This window comes from Crinia signifera, chromosome 6 (assembly GCF_055691185.1).
Source record: "Crinia signifera chromosome 6, ASM5569118v1, whole genome shotgun sequence".
NCBI classification, from domain to species: Eukaryota; Metazoa; Chordata; class Amphibia; order Anura; family Myobatrachidae; genus Crinia; species Crinia signifera.
The window spans coordinates 92,947,271-92,964,745 of record NC_139222.1 but is presented as its reverse complement, the minus strand read 5'-3'; the positions used below and the strand labels follow the sequence as shown (position 1 = coordinate 92,964,745).

Genomic DNA, 17,475 nt, shown 5'->3' with positions numbered 1-17,475 from the left:
CATAGGAAACAATGTTAAATGGGCCACAGAGCCCAAATAGCCACCCTTAGCAGTGAAATGTCCCCCACAATTATTAACGACAGCCCACGATCCACGCGAACCCAAAGCGTGGCGAGCGTAGCGAGCCCGCGAGGGGCGGCGGTACGCGTCCTCCGACCTTTTCATACCCCCACTATCCACGTCGGCGTGGAGTTGAGAATAGAATAGTGTGGCGAGCGCAGCGAGCCACCGAGCCCGAAGCGTGGCGAGCGGACGTGGATACCTGTGAAGGTATCCGCGTCCCCTCGCGGGGCTCGCTGCGCTCGCCATGCTTCGGGCTCGGTGGCTCGCTGCGCTCGCCACACTATTCTATTCTCAACTCCACACCGACGTGGATAGTGGGGGTATGAAAAGGTCGGAGGACGCGTACCGCCGCCCCTCGCAGGCTCGCTGCGCTCGCCACGCTTCGGGTTCGCGTGGATCGTGGGCTGTCGTTAACAATTGTGGGGGACATTTCACTGCTAAGGGTGCCTATTTGGGCTCTGTGGCCCATTTAACATTGTTTCCTATGGCAAAATCGCGGGCATTGAGGCATTGAACTGAAAAATCGGGTCCATTGAAAAATTTAACATTGATCCCTATGGGAAATCGCGGGCATCGCGTCGGTCGCGTCGCACCCGTTACTGTAGTGCATGCGATGCTCGCGATTTTTTACACCCGATGACCGCGATGGACATCGTGGGCACCGTGCTAGGTAAAGAGTACCACTTTTTGAACTGTGCGATGGGAAGTGCACGCGAGCGCGCATTGCATCGCAACCGCAAAATGCACTGTGTATGGGCACCTAACTACTGCTTTCACATCACTAAAGCCAGGTTGAACCCTGTTCTGACCCGGATCCAACCCTTTCACATGTTTGGTGCTTTCATTCTTCACCTCAACCCGGCAACAACCCAGCAATAACCCAGTTTATAGGTGCAGTGTGAAAGGGGTATAAGTAAAAACAATCTCAGGGCCTCATTTGGAGTTGTACGCAATGTCAATTTGGCATGGAGAGGAGCCTTTTATTTCCCTCTGTTAATGTGCCACAATGGTCTTGGGGTGGTCGCAGAGAGGGTATATTTGCTAAATGATTTACAGTCATGGACCATTTGGTGGAGATTGCGGGATATGGCCACAAATCAAATTTTGAGGCATAGTTGCCTACCCTCCTGCATTCTGCAGGAGACTCTCTGAAACAGCAGCAATCTCCCTCTCTCCCTGATTAGTTCAGCAATCTCCCTAATTTCACCTAGCCCACATTATGTAGCGGTTATATTTTTGGGAAATAAAGGAATGAGAAATGTGGTCCACAGCACCATTTCCCAGCACTGGTGATAAAACACAATGATCCCTATGGATCCGATATGTAATGCCGGCGGTCGGAATCCCGGCGGTCGGAATCCCGACACTGGAATCCCGACCGACGAAATCCTGACATGGGGGGGATGTGGAGCGCCCCCCCTTGCGGGCTCGCTGCGCTCGCCACGCAGCGGGCCCGCTGCGCTCGCCACGCACCGGGCCTGGTGCTCTTACTAACTGCTTTGGGGCTCATCTACATTTGGATATAAGTCATTTTAAAAGATTTCTCTCAGATGTAGCAGTACACAGCCACACTTCTAGGTGCCACGTGCACAATCTCTCCATATATGGAACTAAACACGCCCTCTGGGTGGAGCATGACAATGGGGCGCTGTGCAAAATTCTACTACCAACTATAATCTCCCTGAAACTAGTTTTCAAAAGTAGGCAAGTATATTTAAGGCATTGACTGCTATTCTGTATGCTGCTGCAATGTCTCCAGTGTCTTACTTCTTGTGGCCATAGAACTACTTAGACCTTTGTTAGCTGACTGATCTGTAACCAATGCTGCATTTTTGTCCACAGCCGCTGTGATTAGCAAAAGATGCTGGGGGGCATCTGTGACAAGCTGCTGCGATATTAGCATATTTCTGTACAGCTGCTCCAAATTCCCAGCTGTGAATGCATTTGTGTACAACTATAAATCAGGCCCTGAGCTCCGTCTAACTCTTCTTCATGCTACAGAAAAAAACAGATGCTTCTTTCAATTACTAGTTCACGTACGATCATTTTGAGTTCACTTATGGCACTGTCTGAATGCAATCATTGTTACAAATAGCAGATACTCAGTGTGCCTTTTCCCCACATCATTGATAATAATATGAAAACAGACGTCTTTGCTTGATGTTCTGTGCTAGTTCAGTCGCTACATGTTTCATCACTTTGCCTAGCAAATATGGAGTAGTATTACTGTAATGAACAATGCACTTTTATTAATGGCAGTCAATGTATTGAACTCCTCCACAGGGCCTGTCTTCAAGAATCTTGCATAGTCCTGAAGTCAGATTTTCTTTGCCCCCAATTTTGGATTACGGTGGGCATGCTCTCTTTCTGGATACCTGTGGTGTTCGATTTAAGATAAATGCATGCAGGGTTTCCATCTTGCGCACAGCGTCTATTCCCACAGCCAGCGGGGCTGGGGCATAGCTAAAAAGGGGGCGTAACATCGATGGGAAAGACATGATCATATACCACGCCCCTTTCCAGTAAGCCACGCCCCCTACTTTCCCTCCTTACAGAGACTACAAGTTGGGAGATATGCTGACACACACAGAAACAAACATACTGACGCTGACACAAGGACATGCATACAGATACTGATATACACATGGGGGTGGAAGCATAGCCAGATTAGGGGGGGGGGGGCATCGAGGATCCTCTGCCTCAATCAGACCTGATCGCAGGGCGCATTACTTAATTCCAGTAGTGGCTCCTGCCTTTAGACTTAAGGGTGGATGCAATTTCCTGGGTGCTGCTCATTGCAAGCAGTCATTAATTATTTGCAGGTTATTAGTTTGATTTGCTCTGTACCAATGTTTGTGTGCATTAAGTGTAAATAAATTAGGTACTCTTTACCTAGAAGGGCGCCCGCGATTGGAATCGCGGGCGTCGGGGGTAAAAAATCGCGGCCATCGCGGGCATCGCGGGTAAATCGCGGGTACATTAAAAACGGGTGCCCGCGATGACCGCGATTTTCCCATAGGGATCAATGTTAAAAACGGTGATTGACCGCGATTTTAATGTTAAATGCCTCAATGCCCGCGATTTGCCCATAGGAATCAATGTTAAATGGGCCACAGAGCCCTAATAGTCACCGTGAACTCTGAAATGGCCCCCACAATTGTTAACGCGTCCTCCGACCTTTTCATGCCCTACTATCCACGTCGGCGTGGAGTTGAGAATAGAATAGTGTGGCGAGCGCAGCGAGCCACCGAGCCCGAAGCGTGGCGAGCGCAGCGAGCCCCGCGAGGGGACGCGGATACCTTCACAGGTAAACGCGTCCCCTCGCGGGCTTCACAGGTGTCCGCTTTTCGCCACGGACACCTGTGAAGCTCGCGAGGGGACGCGTATAACTGTGAAGGTATCCGCGTCCGCTCGCCACGCTTCGGGCCTCGCTACGCTCGCCACACTATTCTATTCTCAACTCCACGCCGACGTGGATAGTAGGGCATGAAAAGGTCGGAGGACGCGTACCGCCGCCGCTCGCCACGCTTCGGGTTCACGTTGATCGTGGGGTGGCGTTAACAATTGTGGGGGCCATTTCAGACTTCACGGTGACTATTAGGGCTCTGTGGCCCATTTAACATTGTTTCCTATGTAAAAATCGCGGGCATTGAGGCATTGAACACTAAAATCGGGTCCAATCTCATTTTTAACATTGGTCCCTATGGGAAATCGCGGCCATCGCGGGCATCGCGTCGCACCCGATTTTTAGTGCATTCGATGGTCGCGATGGTCGCGATGGGCGCCCTTCTAGGTAAAGAGTACCATAAATTATGTACTCATAAGCACACAAACAAAGGTACAGAGCAAAATACACACTTTTAATAACTTTAATATTAATTAAAGTTCACAAAATGGGGGGGGGATGCACTGGGGTTCTGGTGCTGTCTGTCTTTGTCTCTGGTGTTGTGATTTTAACTGGAGGGGCTGCAGTCCTGCAGCCTTATTGCAGGAGCCGCCACTGCTCAATTCTAAATCTACACACTAGGAAAATGCCTAAGACTGCCTAGTGGTGGTGTCGGCCCTGTATGTATGTAGTGTGATGTCTATGGTCCTGCTAAGAGGGGGAGTCAGCCACAGAAGCAACATCGATGGCTTTCAATTAACTGATTCAAACTTGCAGGGGAGAAGAGGTGCCCCATTGTGAGCAGGAGCCTGGCGGCAGATTACTCTATTGCCTCCCAGAGTTACGCCTCTGATTAAATAGTTCAACACGGGGGACCATACCTCCCAACATGACCCTCCCCAGGAGGGCCAGAATGCTCTATCCCTGGACTTCCCTCTTAATGTATGATTGCCGTCACCTGTGGTAAAACACCTTTCTTATCAATGAAGCTGTTAAAACAGGTGATAGCAATCATAAATTAAGAGGGAAGTCCAGAAACAGAGCATACCTCCCAACATGACCCATTCCAGAGGGGACAAAATGCTCTGCTCCCGGACATCCTTGTCAGTTGCAGTTGCAGAGGTGGAACTGCACCACTGTGGCAAATTCAAATAGGGGAGCTACACCTGCCAGTGAGACTGGACTGTTTAGGGTGGCAGTTGGTGGGGCTCCCCTATCTGAATTTTGGACTGTGCTTCAGCCCTGCAACTTTGCAGCTGCCACTGCCATGGATATCCAGAAACAGAGCATCTTGTCCCTTCTGGAATGGGTCATGTTGGGAGGTATAAGTATATTACACATGGCAGCTTACCCGCGGTCCAGCACGAAACTGCACCACAGAATTAATTTAATAAATGATGCTGATAAATAGGGGAAGCTGTTTAAAGCAGTGATAAGGGAGAAGTGAGCCATAGGAGAAGAGGCCCATGGCAACCAATCAGCTGCTCTGTATAATTTAAAATTTATGCAAATTATAGTTGTTACTTCAGTGCTGATTGGTTGCCATTGGGCACTTCTCCTCTGGCTCACTTCTCCTCACTTATCACTGCTTCATACACCTACAGTCACCATCAATTCTTATTGCAGTGCTATAAGGGAATGGGTAAAAACTGAAACAGACCCCGGAATACCGGAAAGGCTCCATTCATCAGACTCTGTCATTGTGGAGCTTGTAGTGTCCTTCCAGGGGGAGAGAGGGGTGGGTGGGTGTCTGTCCAGTGGCACCTCTCACCAGGGAGATGAGGAGGGAGAGATTACAGTCTCCCTGTATGGTCTGGTGATGAAGTAAAAAACCAGAATGGTCCAAACCATACGGGGATGCTGTAATCTCTCTTTCACCATCTCCTCAGTGACAGCTGTCACAGGCATATTTGATGTACTGAGTCTGTTCCGGTTTTAACTAGTCCCTTACTATAATATTTATAAGAAAGGTGCTTCAACCATACCTCCCAACTGTCACGATTTTAGAGGGACAGTCCCGATTTTCGGGTCCTGTCCCGCTGTCCCACCCGCGGCAGGCATTGTCCCGCTGCGGGGGGGGTGACAGTTGGGAGACCCCCCAATCTAGTAGAATAGATGCTGTGCGCATGCGCACAGCGTCTATTCTCGTATGAAAATGAGGTCTCGGCTAATTAGCATAAGCCGCGCCCTCATTTGAATACGCTCCGCCCCCTTTTCGGGCGCTCGCGCGGCTTCACCGCGCGAGTGTCCCTATTTCATACTGACAGAAGTTGGGAGGTATGCTTCAACACAGGTGATGGCAATCATACATTAAGAGGAAAGTGCAGAAGCAGAGCATTGTGTCCCTCCTGGAGAGGGTCATGTTGGGAGGTATGCTTATATACTAACGACCTGCCGACCTACTAACTAGGTGACCAACTCATCCCTTTAATCCGGGACACACATTAATTACACAGGTTCTGTGGCTGGCTTTCACCTGGTTTTAAACTGCCACACCTCAAGACTCCATTTCACCTGGTTTTAAACTGCCACAGAACCTGTGTAATTAATGTGTCCCGGATTAAAGGGATGAGTTGGTCACCCTACGACCTACACCCATGTCAACTTTTAAGCATGTCGACCAATTTATGCTCGACCAAATGATCCATACCCGTTTGTATTAGCAGCTAAAGGAACCTGCAGATTTGAATCGTCCAACATAAAAATGAGCAGCCCACAAGGGAATCCCAGCAATAATTGCTTTGCACACATGCTAACCCTGTCCCTTTGCACAGACCGCTTAACTGGGATTGACAGGCAGCAGTATGCAGCTAGTGAGTATTCCCAAGTAGGCTTTGATGTAACTGTTTTGTGGTCTGTACAGAATAAAACTTGGAAGTGTCAGACTTCTATAGTCCTGATATTGGCCTTGGGTTACACCCTGGCAATGAAAGGGTGTACCAGTGCAGAATAAATTCCTTTAAAGGCATATGGGGGGAGGTGTGTTTTTTTCCCTGGGACGCCTGTTTGTGATTAGCATGGAGAAGGCATTGTGCAAAAATCCTAGTAAACAGGCAAAAAAAAAAAAAAAAAAATACCCTCTGTGATCCCCCCCCCCCCCCATGCCTTTACACACACCATTGCAGTCATATGGTCTCTGATTAATAGCAGAGGGCTCCTGACACAGTACTCAGTGCATGTCCTTCCAATTAGCTGCACTTTCCCAGTCGCCATGCCAGATTTTGGGGGGGCAGAGCAGGGGAGGGATTGATGGGGGGTACATTGTATCCACATGAAGAGGGGAAGGAAAAGGCAGGCAGGCAGAGTGACAGAGGTACACGCCAGAGTTTGGAGAGCGCAGCAGCAGCACCCCTCCTCCCACCTCTCCTTGCTCCCCCTGCCTGCATGCAATACATAGACGTGCTGCCTGTTGTATGATAACGCTGTTATCTGGGCGCTGCATGGATGACAGCTACGACCAGGCACCGCATCTTCTTCACTGGGGACCCATTGCAGCCTAAGCTAGAGGCACGTTCAGGCTGAGCCTACCAGCCTGCAAACTTGGGTAAGTTTGTCTTCGCTCTCAATAGCAGCTACATGGCTGAGACGTGGAGTAATACCATGTGTACTACTCTCCCCGCTGTCACTCTCTGGTGGAATGTTGGGCGTCGTAGTGTGGCCAGCACCCACATTTTCCCAGGTCACACACACCAGTAGAATTCTGGTTGTGAAAGTCTCTAAATATTTATTTATTTCATTACTTAACTTTTTTTCATTGGGTTGTTTTGCTGCTTATTGTTGTCATCCTGAAGTATTTAATATAGGCAGAATGTATTTATCATTTATGATGTGATTATGCAGATCGTTTCCAGCTATAATATTAAGCTCTCGTAGTAAAGAGCTTTTTACAATGGGGTTTCGAAGTGTGTCCTGACAGCACTGACTTCTGATGGGTCATATTATGGGCTGTATAAGGCAGTTCCTATGATTGTACATTGGATGATCCTTTTTGATGCCGTAACATGCTCGGTTGTGGATCTTCATGCTTTTTATTAAGTTGCAGTGACACAGCAAGTATATGGTATACAGTCATTTGGTCAACATGCATTGTGTTGACCGCTGAAAGTTAAAATGGCTTAGTTTGACATGTCTAAGGTAGACAGGGTTGGAATGTTGACACAAACATTAGGTCGGCAATGGCTAGGTCGACAGTCAAAATGTTGACATTAGTTTTTTACGTTTTCTTCAGCCGACATGTGCTGACATTCTGTATTTCATGCCCTTCCACCCACTAGGGCAGTGGTTCCCAACCCTGGTCCTCAAGTACCCCCAACAGTGCACGTTTTCCAGGTCACCTGGGAGGTGCACTCATTATTCAGACACATTTTAAAAGACCCACAGGTGGAGCTAATTATTTTGCCTGTGATTCTGTGAGGAGACCTGCAAAACGTGCACTGTTGGGGGTACTTGAGGACCTGGGTTGGGAAACACTGCAGGAGGGAGAATAGAATAGTGGGCCTTATTCTAGTGCACTCTTTCTGACAAATTCCTTCTTAGCTGGACAAAACCATGTGCACTGCAGGGGGGCGGATGTAAAATGTGCAGAGAGAATTTGATTTGGGTGAGTTATTTTGTTTCTGTGCAGGGTAAATACAGACTGCTTTATTTTTACATTGCAATATAGATCTCACTTTGAAGTAAAACCCCACCCAAATCTAATTCTCTATGCACAAGTTACATCTGCCCCACCTGCAGTGCACATGGATTTGTCATCCAAAGAAGGATTTTGTCAGAAAGAGTGAACTAGAATAAGGCCCAGTGTGCCGAGCATAGCGAGAGCAGTGGTACACTTGTTGTCTATGTCGACTATGTCAACATTCGAGTGTTGACCTAGCCATTGTTTTGACTTTTTGTAGTGGACCCAATGCATGTCGACCCAATGACCCATACCCGGGTATATAATAATACTCTACCAGCATTTTAAAATACAATTCAGTGACCCATTGCTGCTGAGTCAGCGCATCTAATCATATTAGTATTGGTTTTCTGTGGCCCGTGGGGAACTACAATGCCAATCGTTTAAGGTGTCTTTTTTGGGGAGGGGCTTTTGATATATACTAATTATGATTAACTTTAAAAGTCACGGGTATAACAATCATATGACATTTGTTGTACAATAAGAATTATAATGTACTTGTGCTGAGAAATAAGAACATTTCCACAGACAAGCTTTTCAATGCTGGCACTGACACCTGGCAACTGTTGTGCCTAGGCCTGGCTACTATTACTCAAACACATGTCAGCATTAGCAGTCCGTTACAACGTAGTGGTCCTGATTGTGATGCCGGTAGTAGCAGAGCATTGGTGTTACACGGTGCATGCGTCAGAGTTTGTACGTACAGAGTCGTAGTATAGATATGGATGGTAACGGTTGGCTAAATGGATGCACAGAGATATGTTTTATAGTCGGTGAATGAAGGTGCAAGTATTAAAGGTGCATTTACACCAGGCATTGCCAACCACGGTCCTCAAGGCACACCAACAGTGCAGGTTTAAAGGTGCCCATACACGTTACAATTATTGTATACAATATCACATCTCATTGCATATCGGTTTTGCGATGAGATGAGATCTAGTACAAAAAGTATGTGCTGCACATACTTTTTGTACTAGATCTCATCGCAAAACCGAGATCGGATGAGATGCGATATTGTATACAATAATTGTAACGTGTATGGGCACCTTTAGTGATATCCAGGCTTCAGCACAGATGGTTTAATCAGAATCCCTCAGATACTAATTAAGTCACCTGTGCTCAAGCCTGGATATCTCTAAAACCTGCACTGTTGGTGTGCCTTGAGGACCGTGGTTGGGAATGCCTGGTTTACAGTCTAAGGGCGGGATGTATTTAAATACATTGCCGCCCTTCGCGGCCCCCCCGCCGCGATGTCGCCGCATATGTACTAACATATGCGGCTGGCATCGCGATGCGGTGACGGAGGTACCCCGTGATACCTGGAATGTGGTGTGCGGGGGGTCTCCGTCACCTCCCAGCCGGCTCCTGCATCCCTCACGACGGGGACAGCTAAGCAGGCTGTCCCCGGCGCCTCCTCCTCCCCCCTGCAGCCGGAAGGACATCCGGCTGCGTCACTAGGGGGAGGAGGATTTTACCTTCCAGGGTCCAGGAGGACCCTTCAGGAAGGTAAGCGAGAGGGCGGGTTTGCATCGGCGGGCGGCGAAAAGAAGCCCATAGGCTTCTATAGGGTATCGCCACCCAAAGGTGGCGATACCCTACACTGCGGTATCATTTTTGATACATTGGAAAATGCAGTAAAACCAGGGTTTTACCGCATTTTCCATTTGATACATCTCGCCCTAAAGCAACGGGGGCGATAGGGGCTGAAATTGCTGGAAATATGGCCATATTGCCAGTGATGGGAGTGTGCCCCAGCGATAAATAGCCAGGTGCGCGCTCCCGTTTTCAGCCCTGTTATAATCGCTGGTCACAGGAGCTTGCTGACTAACTCTGCGGCACCGCCGGCAGAGGTTCCCTTTCATCAGCGACCATCTCTGGTCGCTAATGAAAAGGAGAAATTGAGCAATATATCTCCCCCGTGTGTACGGGGCTTTAGGGGTCTATTTACTGAGCTGTGGAGAGAAATAAAGCACCAGTCAATCTGCTTCTAACTGTCATTTTCAAACTCAGCCTATAATAAGTCATTAGGAGCTGATTGACTTTTACTTTAGCTCTTTTAGTACATGGGGTATTTATGAAACATCTACACACTAGGCGATATAATGAGATAAATTGCACATTTTGGCACTTCTGAGCAATAGTGTTGAGTATATCGCCCAGTGTCTATTCTCTGCTTGACAGCCGATGTGCACTCCCATGGGTCCTTACCACCACCCTCCATCGCCTGTGTATGTACAGATGAGGGAGAGGATCATTAATGAGGTCCATGCTGCCGAATGCCGATATCCAGGTCACCCATATCAGCAGCTGCGGGGCTAGGCCAATGTGTACAGGGTTTTATAGTGGCATGGATCATGTCCCTACAGATCTTGATGCTTTACCGAAGCTGGAAGCACTACCGACTAGATCAGGACTGACATTCCTACCCGGGTTAAAGAAGAGTTAATCACGGTTTAGATCCAGGATGCACACTAGGGGGAAGGCAGCACTTGAAGACAGGGTCAGCTCCAAGTGCTACCTCCTCCCATGCCCCCAGTGATGCACTGCCGCTCCCCATCTGATGTCAAAGACCCTGGTGTAGGCATCCCCAACCACGGTCCTCAAGGCACACCAACAGTGCAGGGTTTAGTGATATCCAGGCTTGAGCACAGGTGACTTAATTAGTATCTGAGGGATTCTGATTAACCATCTGTGCTGAAGCCTGGATATCACTAAACCCTGCACTGTTGGTGTGCCTTGAGGACCGTGGATGGGAATGCCTGCCCTGGTGACTGGGGAGCTAAAGATTGCGGGTCACCAAGAAATGTGTGATGTGAAAGGATTACAGATCTACAAGGAGTTCATGTTTTCAGGACCACCTGTGGATCTGTAGAATGTGTTGGTTAGAAATGAATGCAGCACATGTTTGGAAATGTGACAGTAATGACTACACCTGTGCACCAGCTAGATGGTCTGGAAAACTGTGGGTAGATCTCAAGGACCAACTTGGCCAGCCCTGCCTTTAGCTAGGTACACACTTTCTTGCCCGGCTCTCGCCAGACCGTCCCCGCTGGAGAGAGCCAGACGGAGAGGAACTCCATTAGCGCGTCCCAGTCTCTCGGCGGCTGGGCCCTGCCCATCTCCGCTTCAGGGAGACAGGCAGGGTTAGGGGGGGGAGGGGTTTCTGGGCGGTGATGGTGGCGGGTAGCTACATCACCATGAAGCGCACGTGCGTCTCATGCATGCGTGCTCCCTGGCGTGATTTCGCCAGCCCCTGCAAAGATGGAGCTCGCTCCATCTGTATATACCCAGCCTCAGGCCTTGGACATGCATATTTACATTGGGAAAGAGCGTTGTAGCGGCATTAGTCTAAAGACATGACAGCGACGCGTTTGCATCTATGTCCGACTCAACCCCGGAGTGTGACCGTTTGGAATTTCGTGTGTATATCTGATGCCAAGTTAAACCTTGGCATGAGCTTCATTTTATTTGTACTTGAAATAGCAAAGTTTAGTAAACAGTGAATGTGCCGACGCATATGTACGCAAGTTTCTGTCCAGTTCCGAGTCGGATAGATTGTGGACAGATTTCTCTCTGTTTGCCAACATGCTGGCAACACTGTGGTGGTACGTAAGAGACCTGTCTCGTGGGAGTGCAGCTATACTCCCTGGCTACTCTGAGTCGCATGTACAGTGCAAGGAAAGCTTGGTTCTGACTGATGTCCTGCACCCAGGATGGGGCAGGTGCAAGTAACCAAATCCTTGCATTAGCCCTACAGCAACACCTATTGGCATAAGGTATAAAATCTGACTTCTGTGGCTTTTTGCAAATACAGCCGCTATGCACCCGCCTCAAAATCGTGCCCAGTGTAATACTTCTAAAAATGGTTTTAATCCCTTCAAACATGAAAATACGTTGTTTGTGTAGCAACAATAAACATGAACATCAGACATTTATTGTACCCTCAAAATGGCGACTCTTTCCACTGTGTGCATTATGAAAAACATTTTAATTAAGTTTGGTGACTAAGAATAGGCTACAGGCTACATTACAATGTTAAGTAAAGGGATGTTTACATTGGGCATAAAATAGGGAGGAGTAAGAGCATTATATTGACAGGGTCTAGGTCAACAGTCAAAAGGTCGAAATGGGTCTTCATTTTTCTTTTTGTCCTGAATGTCTCCACAATGCATCAGTGCACTGCATTCTCTCACATGGCTCACTGCACTCCCCATGCTTCGGGCACACTATTCTATTCCCCGCCATGCCCTAGTGGATGGTAGGGCATGAAATACCACCTGTCAGCTCAAAAACAAAGGTAAAAAAAACATGTCAAATCTGTCGACTTTAAGCATATCGTACATTTAAGTACATTTATAATTCCCCAAATCCATTTAAGGATCAATTTAAAGGACAATCAGCTGTCTATTACAGCCCTTGAAATCGTCAATAGGAGTGTGTGCGAATATATCGATTCTTTTGACTTTTTTGTATTTCTATGAGCTTATATTGTCTGTACAATTTTATTGTGTGTTATTTTATATTCATAAATTTGTATTGAATTCATCCAACTGTGGCGCTCTCTAGATATATGCGAATTATCGCTTATATCTTGTCTTTCTACTTAAGCATATCGACCTATTTCAGGTGTTGACCTAAGCCATGTCGACCAGTGGTCAAACCAATGCATGTCAACCTTTTGTGTGTCGACCCAATGACCGTATACCATTAGTCACTGCAGAGAAATTGGTACTTTCACAAGCTTCTGGGGAGTCCCTTTACTGTGACTGACCTATTAGCAATATTTGTGTGCATCTAAAAGTTTCAACAAGGTAGAAAGCTCAGTTTTGTGAAGCCCTGTTATCCCCATATAGGGATAAATAGAGAGATTTGGTTGTTCTCCATAGTATAGAGCATATGAGCCTCAGAAGTGTTGAGGGATTGTGTAAAGATCCCGCTAAAGCCCTGTACACTTGCATCGATTTTTCCCGATTTTCAATTCGATTTTGCTTATAGAAGCAAAATCGAATCCTAAATGAAATCAAATGGTTTTTGTGTCACTTTCGATCTACTTTCGATGCGCGCTGCCGTTTTCACAAAATCGAACGGAAAAATCTACTGTGCAGCCAAGGAAATATCGAATGCGATCTAGTAAATCGAATGTGTACAATGTACCATGATTGTATATGGAATTCGATATCTAATGCCAAATCAAATGGAAAGATCTAATAGAAAATCAAATCTAACATCGACTCAAAAGCAAATCGATGTGTGTGTACAGGGCTTTACTTTGCTTTCAGATCTACTGCTGAAGTCACTGCAGAAATGATGGTACCCGAGGTAGCAAGCTAATTTTGGGATACTAGGAACTACCTGTAAATAACAAGAATATCCTGACCTGCTTTACCTCACATTTTAGTGATCTAGCAGAGTCTGTATAAATGATCACAGTCTTTCAAGCATCAAAGAGTTTGCAAATGTGCCTTTTTATTTGTCCACATTCATTTTGCTGGGTGAGGATAGTGGACTGGAAGTTATCTTCCCTTTACTGAATAATTGGCAATAGATTGTGTCTGAAATATTTTATTTGAGCTAAGCTTACCGTGACCTCAACAGATTTAAATTTACTTTTCTACTTGAGCTGGCAGGGTTACACCAATGCTGGAAGGGCTCCTATGTTTATTTGGAAAATAAGACTCATCCCAGTTGATCTTAAGGTCTGAAAATTCCCATACAGGTCAATCGTAATTAATGTGTTTTTAAGAGAGTCCCCATGGGTCAGCAAGCTAACACAGCATGGCATTGGTGTAAATTGAGACTTTTCTTCCATCTATACTTACTATTTTGAGACCTTAGTGTTCAGTAGGTGGTGCCAATAATGCAGCTTCAGAGTAGATAACTGATAATGTGCCAATGCCCAGAGGGAAGGAAGCTTGGAATTTGTCTTCTGACTTAACTTTTGCTCCCTAGCTTAAGGCTTTGCATCAATGTTGACTTTAACAAATTACGATCCTTTTGTATAAATAGTTTTTTTCTAAGTAGATATCTGAGTGAAATGGACTGATAGGGGGCATCCAATTACCCCCAGTAAAACACTGGGAGCTAAAACCTGCAGTTTTTAGCTATTTTTCCCAATATTTTGCTGACTTTTTTTTTTTTTTTTATCGAGTGATCCAATTGTGATAGCACAATACAAAATAACAATCGGCGAAATATTGGGGTAAAATCTAAAAACTGCAATTTTTCGCCCGACGTTTCACTAAGGTTAATTGGGTATGGATCATAAACTCGCCATCGGGTATCCCCAGGTCCACACTTTACAGTTGACCATAAACCTTAACTTAACCTTAACAACTAAACTTATCTAATAAAAAAGACACGGACACAAAGTGCTGGCGTTTCAAAATGAATGTCAAATTTATTTTGACAATTAACTATAACTATAAAGGTCACTTCATCCTGAAGCCAGAAGCCCTCAGACGGAGACACAGAGCAAGCCCCGCCAGTGCCGCTACAAGCGCAAGGTAAAAGCCGGCAGTTGACGTCACTTGTGAAATCCTCCGGAGTCCCGCCAGAAAGTTACTAAGCCTGCGTCTTGCGGCAGTACAAACATAGTGCAGGGTAGCCAGCCTAACTCTCCTCAAACATCTGGACTGCTTCCACAACTCCAATAAGGAGTGTAAACATTAGCTTGGTCGCATTTTATTCATTTATTTTTATTATTATTTTTAATTTTACTTGTTTCTTTATCATTCTCAGTTTTACCACTACTTTATCTATTTTCTCCACTCTATATCTATGGTACCCACCCACCCCCCCTTCCTTAGCGCTTGTTAAACCTTGTACTTTTTTCTGCCATATAACGTCAAGCTGCTCTCACTCTCCCTAGCGCAATTCCTTCCAAAAGGAATTTATTCCTTTTTTTCCACACCAATGTAGGGTAGCAAATGATGATTTAATATTTCTATTCCAAAAACAGTCAATGGTCATTCAGACAAATTATTGAAAGCCATACGATTTAACATATGTATCCGAACAATCGTTTTTGTCCATTTTCCAGCATTTGTGAGTGAGTGGTTGATTGTCATATGCTCCCATACATTACCAGATCTTTGTTCCCAGCAGAGAGATTGGACAGACACGTCGACATTCGGGACAAAAGTGAAAAACTCATGTCGGACTTTTGACCTTCCCATTGTCAACCTAATGCATGTGTTGACCTTCCACTCCTGTCGACTTATTTCATGTGTCCACCTAATGGTGTGTACACACTTGTACAATGTGCATGAGATTTTGACTATATAGTCAATATCTCATCTGGATTGCATGCAGATCGCACAGGTTTTAACCCTTGTGATCCCGATGCAATCCCAATGCGCGCTCCCGTATCGCAGCCAGAAAGTCTTGGCTGCATAGACTATATAGTGCAGATCTGCACTATATAGTCTAAATTGTATGCAGATAGTCTATAATTGTAATGTAGTCTAAATTGTACAAGTGTGTACACACCTTAAGACCTGTAGTAGTTAACCTAATGTATGTCGACCTTCATTCAGTCGACCCTATGATACATGGCTCATAAATGAGATAAATGGTTCTAGCACACATCAGATAGCTGCTGGTGGAGTGTGTACATTCCTGGCATCCCACCAATAGGAAAGGTCCTTACAAGCACATGTTCCCTTTGTCAATAACCATCAGTTTAGGTGGGGTATAAGGTAGAATACTTGTACGAGGCATCGTCCGGTCTACATAAAGAGATCAAGATTGTTGGCGACGTCCTTGACCTGCAAGTACAAGTGAATCTATAGGCCGCCATCTACTAGTGCTATATGGCCACTTTTTATGCGATTCCGAAGCATTGCTGCGACTGATCACATGAAAAGTGACACATTGCAGGACCTTTTCCTGTGATTGCGATGTGAGGCATGTTCCTGCACACCTGGCATCGCAATCACAGATCAAACTGGCTGCCATGAATATGTCGCAGCCCGTAACCCTTACCCACATATGATATATTGTATGCGATCCAGCTGCCCTGAGGGTGCCGGGTGAGCTGGTGGGGTGCCGCATGCAATACCTCACCCTACTGGATGGCGGCCTTATCTATGTGGCTGCAGCACCAAGCAGTCTTCTGTTTTAATAATGTTCCTTCCATCTTGTCATTTTAGTCTGTCAGTAGTTAGTTTGGCAGATTTATTATTATTTGCGAATTGAGCTGCAAAGTGTTTACTGAAAGATGCCTTGAGTTTACAAAACCCTGAAATGTAAACCCAGCGTTATTTAGATATTTGAGCCAAGAGTGGTGTGTTTCCTTGCCTGTCATGTAAGCACAACGGGGGAAGAGGACGAGGTAGCTGTATATCTTGTGCAGTACACACATGTAGCCTGACATGAGCATTTGTGTTTGTTGATTGAACACAGCAGTGGTGTATACTTGTGGGTGCTGCAGCTGTTTATGGTATAACTGACTGTCAGTCGGGAATCTGCTGGTCATTTCTCAGACATAGGAATCCCAAATCTCAGGAGCCCGGCAGGGGGGTGAGCGCATTCAACCATTTGGGGGCTCGGTGGCAAGCTGTGCTCACCACCCGTTGTATTCTCCCTCAATGGGGGGTCATGGACCCCATAAGGGAAAATAATCTGTGCCGTGCTACTGATAGTTGGTCTTACGATGTCAGAGATACGACCATCGGAATACCGACTGTCGGTGGATCAGCCCCTAGATCTCAAGTGCTGCACGTAAGATTTGTCAGATCGGACAGCCTCCAGCAGCACTTGCTGGGATCACATGCAAAAGAACCATATACTTGGGTGGTTCTAGAGGGATTGTGTGCGACCCCCCCCCCCCCCTTTGAGAAGTCGCACAAGTGTATAGAGTCCTTTAGATGTTAAGGCTATGTGTGTATGATCATCGCAGTTGGGGATATTGGTTCACAGGGACATTTTGTTGTGGTTGTACTGCTCGTGAGCATGGAGTATGTGGATTGTACAGATGCCATGAACATCTTGTTATTTCCATTAGTAGAGCAAAATTACTCTTCTGAACATTTTTAATGATTAAAGGATTAGGCTGCTGCAAAATTCATACAAGAATTCAGTCCTGCGCAATAATGGTGCTTTGAGTATTGATAATGACCATCCATCAGTCATACATCATGATGTCAGGCCAAAAACAGATCCAATCTAATTGGATACCCAGTTTTAGTCGCTTTTTTTTCTGCTGATCTCTGTTTTTATTTTAGTTTATTTCATGACTAAAATTAGACTGTCATCTACCCCTTTTCTTGTCAGACAGGGCAAGGACCTTACATATTTTAACATGAGGCACTGCAGATCACATCCGTGCAAGATGCTCAGTGTCATGAGACTA

General features: G+C 46.2%; 1 protein-coding gene across 2 annotated transcripts in view; it reads left to right on the top strand.

The window, feature by feature from the left end:
* The first annotated feature begins 6,696 nt into the window (after nucleotides 1-6,696).
* RIPOR3 (RIPOR family member 3) overlaps nucleotides 6,697-17,475 on the top strand; it is a 155,673-nt gene continuing 144,894 nt past the window's right edge. Inside the window, exon 1 of one of the 2 annotated variants that reach the window (XM_083146475.1) lies at nucleotides 6,697-6,992. The gene's annotated coding sequence lies outside the window, so the exon portion shown is untranslated. The remainder of the gene's footprint in view (nucleotides 6,993-17,475) is intronic. The other variant, XM_083146474.1, reaches the window with a different exon arrangement.